General features: G+C 42.1%; 1 long non-coding RNA gene across 1 annotated transcript; it reads left to right on the forward strand.

Moving 5' to 3' along the window:
- Positions 1-3,489: 3,489 nt before the first annotated feature.
- Positions 3,490-6,660, forward strand: LOC125404301 (uncharacterized). Its single transcript, XR_007233221.3, has 2 exons — positions 3,490-5,664; positions 6,177-6,660. It is a non-coding gene; the product is annotated as an uncharacterized LOC125404301 (long non-coding RNA).
- Positions 6,661-9,791: the final 3,131 nt, after the last annotated feature.

Raw genomic sequence — 9,791 nt, forward strand, 5'->3', positions numbered from 1 at the left:
TGCAGGCATGCATGCTTAGAGAGGTACGCTCTAAAGTCCAGAGAGCATATCAGAAACTGAGCAGCAATGGGAGGTTATGCGCACACCCAGATAAGTTAAAAAATGACCCTCCGGTAAAGAATGGGGGAGACAGAAAAGAAAATAAGTTAAAAAGGACCCCCCAATGATTTTAAAAAAGTAAAAATGGGGGAGAAGGCTGATTTACAAGGTCAAAAGCTTTATGTTATGTTATATATGTTGTCTGTTGTGTACTGGATAGGAGAAAGATATTTAAACTTAGAAACTGCTAAGGATATGATGTTTTGGAAAAGAGGTTCTGTTTTCGTCTCCACAGAAAAGGAGAGCCTAAGGGTGTACTTGGGATTTATGTGGTTTGAATCACCAAGACCTCCTGAAATGTTATAATGTTTACCCCTAAAATGCAGCGGTCCAATAACAGCAGGAAGCAGCCAGAGAGATTAACGACGCCCAAATTCCCTAAAAGATTAAATGAGGTCCTTTTAGTGATTGCAGACCAGCAAGCCTGCTTCTCTGAGTTCCGCTTTGCTCCGTACACCGGTTTGGGCTCGGAGTGGGTGCAGCTGGGGCTGGAGGGTGGATGGAGCGGAGCTTTGCTCTATGGCTATGGTGGGGAGCACATTGCGCCGGCTCAATTGGTGCGGCTCGGTTGGTGCCTGGCCTGGAGGATGTCACAGCGGTGCCACAGGCAGCCGGGCCAAAAGGCTTACAATGTACCTAAAACTGTGCTGGTCTCTGAGGGTAAAATGGCTATGGTTCCATTTGGCTATGCTAAACGATGCTGACTTCAGGCAGGGCTGGTCGTATTTATCATAATAAAAGCGCAATTAAGGTTTAAATGCAGTAAACAGGCAGTACCGTATTACATCTACATAGTGCGACTTAAGTTTTTAAGAACTGCTTAGCATTTTAAGAACTCAAGTCCTCCTGAAAGATTGCTGTGTATACGCTTGGCTTGTCTGGTGTTTCGGGTTCTGCAGGGAGATGGATGCGAAGGGCCCTTGGATTTTGGGGTGATTGGGTCGTTGGCTGGATCTGTGAGAGTTTACAGCCGCTTTTGCTATGGCACAGGTGTTGAGAGTTTGCTAGTAGGAAAGCGGCCCTGGTCGCCGCCTCTCCCATCGGCCCCTTGAGCCGCAGCGGCTCTGGCGAGGACCTTGAGATGTTGCGGCCTGTGCCGCCTCGGTCTGAGTGTCGGCTCCCGCCACACTCCGCCACCAACACAGCCTCAGAGAACTAGGCTAGCCCCACGGGGAAGGCAGGGGCGCCTGAGGGTGGAGCCGCTACTTCCTGGCCTGGGACACGGGGATCCGCGCAGCGAGCAGGCCCAGGGCCGCACACAGCCCTTGGATGGCGGGCAAACTCTGGAACCCAAGGCCACCGTACCGGCAAGGAATACGGGAGCCAATAAATCTTAAATCTAATATCAACAAACAGAGACCTATAGATCTCTAAGTTCAAGACCAGCCTACTTCCAGTACTGACTGTGCTAAATTTTTACACTGAGTTTTTTAATACTCTTAAATGTTATTTTGGGAGATTTTTTTTTCTAGGAATGCTACTATTCATGCTGTGGATTCATCTGTCCAGAGGCCTGAGAACAAAGCCTCTGCTATGGAGCTGTCTGGCCTGATTGCTGCGGAGCTGGCGGGTTCCTGAGGGATGGTCCAGCTCCTGCCCTTGGTCTGTCAGTTATTGCTGTGCTGTTGTTGCTGTACATTGCAATGTTATTGTTGCTGTGCCATTGCTATGCTGCTGGATTTCCCCTTGTTTTGTCAGTTATTGCTTGCTATCAGTTTCCCTTATCCTGTCAGTTATTTCTGTTAAACACTATGGGTATCTTCAAGACAGGTTACAAAATGCCATGGTTATTCAAATTAAGAATTGGATACTACAGACTTCTTGATGCAGCTGGAGAGTTGTGCCCCTGCGATCCCAGATTATTAAGCAATTGTCTAGTTATCTTCTAGGTAATTGGACTGGAGGACTTACCAGTTCTTGTTAAAATTGAAAAATGGGGGAATAATAAAGGAACTGCCCCCGATGCTCTGTTCATTATACATTTTTTAAATGGCAGCACAGCCTATACCATGAAAAACAAAGACCCTCAATCAGTTATCTACCACAGTGGCTACAGCCCTGGATCAACAGGCTACCATAGATACATCTATTAGAGGTAGAATAAAGAACAGGTGAATAGCTTATGGCAGCTTGCCCAATTGGGCTGTGAATGGAAAACTCCAGCCTTATGTGTGACCAGTGTACCATATGAGAACTTTATAAAAGTGGCTAACTTGTCCCGAGAATTGTCTTTGTATCTTGCAGTAGAATTTTGATGATTTGCTGTCTTCCTTGAGACAGTCCATCATGACAATCAACTCCACGCGAGTGGACATAAGCCTGGCCAAAGAATTCCAGTCCTGGATTGTGTCCTTCATCTCCTACTTCAAAGAATGGGTGGGGGTTGGAATGTTTGGAACAGTCCTATGCTATGGAATAGTGTTTCTCCTCTGGATGGTCTGCTGACTCAAATCCCAAAGTCTTAGGGACAAAGTGGTTTTTGCACAGCGCTGGCTGCCCTAAAACAGGGAGCCTCTTCTGATATGTGGTTATCTATGTTAAAGCAGTAAGGTTTAAGCCAACCAGCTCCTGCACCCCTAGGACTATGGTCCATTGCACAGGGTGGAATGCTTGGCTTAGCTAGCCCTGAAGGTTGTCGAGCTGAAGAGCATCGCACAGAGAATGGCCCTCTCTGAGAGATATGTCGTCCTGCATAAGGGTTTCCTGCCGTATAGTCCCTTTCCCAGAAAAATGGCAGAGGGCAGGCCGGATAGGTTCCAGGTGTCATGAACCTAGGGGCAGATTCCGTGTAAGCCCATTTTAATGTTTTCATTTTGGGAAGTGCGACCTCTATCTTTACCTTCCTAGGGAGTTGCATTTCTGTAAAGAAGTAAATTAGGGGGAGATGTAGAAGGCCGCAACCACACTCTCCACCATAGATGGCGCTGCACTGCCAGGTGAGCTAGAAAGCTCACACGTGTTGGTATTTTTCCACTACTGTCCCCGCCTACTCCCGAGGCATTCACCTGGGATTATGGACAATTGACCAATCCAAGAATGACACGTCCAAAGCAGGGTCTGTTTCCTATATAAGGGATGGGTTCCATCTTATCTGTGTCTCTGCCATGTGGCTTATGCTCTAGCTCCCAAGAGACATAAAGCTTTTCTGCAGAAGGATCCTATGTGTACCGCGTGGTTCTTGCTGGCGAGACGGTAGCGCGGGACAGGAATACACAACCACTATCCCAGCTAATATGAGTTTTTAAGATTTAAAGTTTTTAATACTTTTTATGGAACACACACACACACACACACACACACACATAAAATCACACAACTCTAGTCAAGAAGTCTGTCTCCTGGATTCTTATCTAAATTCCAGCTCTACAAGGTGATCCTATTACGTGAGGATCTAAACTAAGAGATGATTGCTCCAAAGGCCAGGTGTAGTAAAATCCCAGCAGCAGAGGCAGACAGATCTCTGTGAATTTGAGATCAGCATGGTCTACATAGTGAGCTCAAGAGTAGTCAAGGCTACATAGTGAGATGCAGTCTCAACACACACACACACACACACACACACATACACACACACACATACACACACACACATACACACACACATACACACACACATACACACACACACACACACACACACCACACACACACAAAGACACGATTACTCCTACACCAGGACACATTTTCCCAATAATTATCATCCTTTAAGATATTAAAATTTTTATTCCAAGGATTAAAATGATAACATATCTGTGGTTTTAGATATATTCATATATTTATATTATATGAATGCTTATAAAAATAAGAATTTTAAGAATTTTTTGGCTATTGTTGCCTCTTTAAAAGTAAATAAATGAGGGGCCTGGAGAGATGGCCCATTAGTTAAAAGGCTGTGGCTGCTCTTCCTAAGGATCCAGGTGTGGTTCCCAGAAACCACACGGTGGTGAATATCTTCTGTAACCCCATTTCCAGAGGATCTGATTTCTTCTTCTAGCCTCATGGGCACTGTACATACCTGATACACAAATATGCATGCAGACAAAACACCCATACATATAAAATAAAACCTCAAAAATATTTAAAAATGAACAAATAGATTTTTCAAGATTCATGTCTTATCCAGGCCTATGTAATAGACAACCCTAAGCAATTTTTAGAAATTGTCATTTAAAAAACCTACTTTAAGTCAGGCAGTGGTGGTGCACACTTTAACCCCAGCACTCAGGGAGGCAGAGGCAGGCGAATCTCTCAGTTCAAAGCCAGTCTGAACTGCAGAGCGAGTTCCAAGACAGCCAGAGATACACAGAAAAACCCTGTTTCAAAAACAAAACAAAACAAAACAAAAACCTACTTTAAGGCCTATCTATGAAGATGTCTTAGAGTTTACAGATAATCTTAATGTATCACATCATAATGACCTATTTGGAAGAATTATTTATCTCTATTTCTAGTTAAAAGTATTAAAGTCATAAATGCCAAATTTTTATCCTGCTCTGGATAACTTGTAAACCCTAAAAGACATAAATGTTTTTTCTAACAAAAAATAACTTTAAGGTACCTGTCTTAGGGTTCCTATTACTGTGACCATGGCAACCTTTATGAAGGAAAGCATTTGATTGGGGCTGTTTACTAGGGTCAGAGGTTTAGTCCATTATCATCAAGGGAAAGGTATAGTGGCCTGCAGACAGACATGGTGCTGAAGAAGGAGCTGGGAGTCTACATCTTGGTTCACAGATAGCAGAAGCAACTGTGGGTCACACTCGTCGGTAGCTTGAACATAGGAGACCTCAGAGCCCGCCCTCGCAGTGACACACTTCCCCCAACAAAGTCACATGAACGCCAACAAAACCACATCTCCTAATAGCACCACTCCCTGGGGGGGCATTTTCTTTCACATCACCACAGTGTCTGTTATAATGACTTAAATATTTATCAAATATTGATAAAAAGGTTGCTAAGAAAAAAAATGCCTATAGAGAAACCCTGTCTTGAAAAACCAAAATAAAATAAAAAATAAAATAAAGTATGTTCTAAAAAGATTTTTAAAAATATAGTTATAACTAAGTTGACTATAATATAAATGTTATAAAAAGTTTTAAAGGTCATAATTCAGTACTGTAGCCCGACTAATAAAAACCCAGAGACAGATACTGGGGTTCAGGCTGAAGATCAGAAAAACAAAACAGCCAAGCCACTAGAGAGTCCTTACCTCTACCAAGGCTCAAACAAAGGGGCGACCCTGTCCTCAATGTGACTGCAGATTGTAATGTTCTCCGCCAAACCTCAGACTGCAATGCTCTTGTCTCCTCCTGCCTTATATACCTCTCTCTGCCCTTATCACTCCTGTCTCCACTTCCCCAGTGCTTGGATTAAAGGCCTGTGACTCCCGAGTGCTGGGAGCACCTTTGTGCGACTTCTATTTCTCTTTTAGACAGATTCAATCTCCTGTAGCCCAGGGTGGCCTGGAGTCCTGGGATTAAAGGGATGTGCCACCACTCCCTGGCCTCTAATAAACAAAGCTTTCCTGATGATAAGAGTACAGAGCTAAGCTACTAGAGGCCTAAGGTAAGATTAATACTCTTTTCTCTACAATAATATTTTCTTAAGTATTGATCTATTTGTAGGAATGTTTACCAAAAAACTCCAATAACTTAAAATAACAAAAACCTCTTAAAACAACAAAAACTTTACTTATTTATTTTTACTAAAGGAACTTTAAAATTCATATTTAGATTTTGGTTTTATTTTCCTAAGTAGACAAAGACTACATGACTTTTTAAGTAGTCTATCGTGGTTTTAACCATAGAAAAAAGTTCTGTTTAGAGAGTTAGTCCTATTTAGAACATCTCTATTCAATTACACAGTGATTGTAAAACTCATTTTATCAGACAAATATTTAAATCTGTGTATAAAATTTGTTCTGTTAGATAATAACACATGGTATTGCAAAAGATTTAACTATGATGACTGAAATTCTAAAATAGTTACTGAGTCTTTCTCAAAGGATAAAGAAAACAGATGATCTCAGCAACCAAAAGAAAGAAGAAATCACTTCAAAGACTGATTCTAATTCCTAGGTGAACCACGTCCAGGTCCTAACTCACTCCTGGGCTGTGAAATCCGAGGCAGTGATTTCTCACGTCATCTGGGAACACGTTCATGTAGACTTTACAAATGCTGACTGACTTCGATCTTCAATGCCATCGACTGCTGAGTTCCCTGTGTAACTAAGTATGTCTCTCACTTTTCATGTTTCTTAAATACTTTTATAATTAGATCTAGAATTTTTAAGTGATATTTAATATTCCAATAGGAACATTTATTTTCTTTGTTTTTCTTCAAGACAGGGTTTCTCTGTATAGCCCTAACTGTCCTGGAACTCACTTTGCAGACCAGATTGGCTCAAACTAAGATCTACCTTCCTCTGCCTCCCAAGTACTGGGATTAAGAGATTAAATGCCACCAGTGCTTGGCTAACAGGTACATTTCTAAGTAGTAAAATAATCCTAATCTTGGCTTAATGAATTTATAAATGAAGATATTATATTTGTTTATTAATCATATTTTTGTTTTGGCTGTTTGTTTACCATAAATCCTTATCTCATTCAAAACTAGCTTTTATATTTAAAAGATTCATGTTTTCATTATCTTTTTAATATATATCTTCTTTATATACATCCTTATTATTCAGTATAATTTGGTTAAAGCAAAAAAAAATGTAGTTTTTAAATTAAACTTTAACTTCATTTACCCTAACCAGAGGCATTCAAAAGTTTGGGTTGACTCTGTTTATCCAAATTATAAAAGACATGAATCTTTAAAAAATTTCATGATACTATATACCTTAAATTTCTTGATTAAATTTATTTCTAAGGGGGCTGGAGAGATAGCTCAGCCATTAAGAGCACTGGCTGCTCTTCCAGGGGGCTCAGGTTCAATTCTTAGCACCCATATGGCAACTCACAACTATTCCAGGGGATCTGAACCCCAGTTCCAGGGGATCTGAACCCCAGCTTCAGGGGATCTGAACCCCAGCTCTAGGGAATCTGACACCTTCACACAGACATACATGCAAAACACCAGTGCACATAAAATAAAAATAGATAAATTATTAACAAACAAACTAGTTTCTAAGATGTCCTATAGTATAACTAGATGGATTTAAACAGAATGAGACAACACCACAGTGACTCCCCTAGAGTTGTGACTCCCCTAGAGTTGCGAGTGTGGCAGCTCACAGAGTGCCAAAAACTGCAGACATAGGGTAAAACAGAGAAGGCAGCTTTTAAAAATGTAAATTCTGGGTTATTTAAAATGCAAGTTTTCTTCATCTGTTACCTTTACTCTACTGGGCCAAACTGCATTCTTAATTATGCTAATTTTAAGTGCAGTAATCCTATTATATGTCAAGGTAAATGTGACTGATATGGAGGTGGTAAGAAAACAGTTGGATCTGGAACATGTTGCCAATAGTTTTTATATGACTCAGGAGTTTCTTTCTTTCCCTTCTTTATTTCTTTCCGTTTTTGCTTTTTGATTTTTGAGACAGAGTCTCTATGTAATCATGGCACTCCTATGTAGACCAGGCTGGCTTTGAACTCACAGAGATTCGCCTGAATGCTGGGATTGAGGCATGTGCCATCATGCTTGTTCTTAACGGTTCCCAGTGATTCCTCTCTCCTGAAGACTATTCTCCTGCCCACTACTGAGTCTCATCTTCCTCAGACCCAGCAATGAGCTTTCTAGACATGGAGGACCTTATAATAGTTAACGGGTAACGGGAGGACCTGGATAGCCGGGGGAACTGCCCGTGAGAACCCCTGAAAATGAGTTGTCTGCAGAGACTGACTGACTGATGGGAACTGAAGGGATGTGGAGAGGTTGGCATGTTGCAGGTCCAGAGGAGAGTTACCTATCCCAGACTTGCTTTAGTCCCCGAATAACCATTCCTTGCCCATTTCTGTGTCAGAGCTAACATCCTATGACTCATGAAGGCCTTTGGAATCTATTAGCTTATAGACCCCTAGCTTCCACCAACCCCAAAAGTTAAGAATGTCCTCAGATAGCATCTGAGGCGTATAGAGAAGCTTCCCCCATCTGGCTGCAGCCACATCTCTGGTGTAACCACCAATGTATTGTTTGTTTGTTTGTTTGTTTGTTTGTTTTGTGTATGAGTGTGAGCCATGTGCATGCCTGGTACCCGTGGAGGTCAGAAGAGGGTATCGAATCCCAAACACTGGTGAGCCACCGTGTGGGTGCTGGTAAACCGAACCCAGGCAATCAGCAAGAACAAGTGCTCTCAGCAGCTGTGCCAACTCTCGGACCTCATCTCATCGATGTATTTAAAACTTGCCTTGACTGATGACTGTCTTTGTTCTGTGTAACTCTGGAACTGCCTCCACGTTGGAATATGGAATTTTGGGGGTAACCTGCCTCTGTGTTCTCAGGACTTAGTCACTTAAATTTGTCTCTAGAATAAACTATCTTTTATTCCCTTCAAGATGGAAGCTGTGTTTGTGTTGACAAGGATGTAGTGGGGATTGGGACCTGCTTGCGGCACTGAGCACATGGAGCTCAAAGGATAACTTGTGGGCGTTGGGTCCCTGCTTTCACAGTGTGGGTCCCTGGGATTGGATTCAGGCTGTGACACTTGGCAGCCACATCTTTATCTGCCGAGCCATCTCACCAGTGGGAGACAGGGTCTTCTGAAGCTGTCCTCAAATGTGTGTATATCTGGGGATGGCTTTAAAATTCTAACCATTGTGACTCCATCTCCCAAGTGCTGAGACTATAGGGTATGCCACCAGTCCAGTTTTATTTATAACATTTCTTTGATGTGTCTATAAGCATGTCAGCCTGCCTATGTCTAGCCAAGAAAAGGAATTTTGTTTATTTATTTATTTATTTGGTTTTGCAAGACAGGCCTTCTCCATGTAACGGCTCTGGCTGTCCTGGAACTCACTTTGTAGAGCAGGCTGGCCTCAAACTCACAGAGATCCGCCTGCCTCTGCCTTCTGAGTGTGCCACCACCACCTGGCAAGAAAAGGAATTTTGGGAATAGTATTCTTCTAGCAGATAAAACTTGGTTCATTACAAAGCATTTTCATATCTAAACTGTCTGGTTTTGATCTAGTAGGAACTTTTTTTTAAAATTTTTCTACTGGAGACTGAACCTACATGCAAGAGAAGCTCTTCCACTGAGCTATAATCCCAATCTTTATCTCAGTTTTGAAGTTAAATTGAGTACACTCCTTTCTTTTCTTGTTATTGTGGCCAAAAATACATGCTAAGAAGCAACGTAAGGGAGGAAAGATTTGTTTCTGCTCAGTGTTGGAAATGGCACAGTCTGGGAAGGAGTCCACAGTGGCAGGAGCTTGAGGCTTGGCTTGCTCACATCTTGCAGATCATGAAGCAGGTAGCAAGGGTGAGCATTTGGCTTGGGCTCCAACCCAAAAAGCCCGCTTGCCAGTGACTCACTTCTGCCAGTAATCCCCATTTCCTAAAGATTGGATCTCTCAAAATGACACTATTAGCTTTGGGCTAAGTGTTCAAACAGCTGAACCTGCAGTGGACATTTCAAATGCAAACTATCCAACAGATTTTGTCCTAACTGTCAAATTGTACAAGACCACCTGTCAGTAAAGAGTCAGAGTCACCTAACCCTGTGGGCTCTTCCACTATATTTTTCAAGT

This window comes from Myodes glareolus, chromosome 6 (assembly GCF_982192425.1).
Source record: "Myodes glareolus chromosome 6, mMyoGla1.1, whole genome shotgun sequence".
NCBI lineage: Eukaryota > Metazoa > Chordata > Mammalia > Rodentia > Cricetidae > Myodes > Myodes glareolus.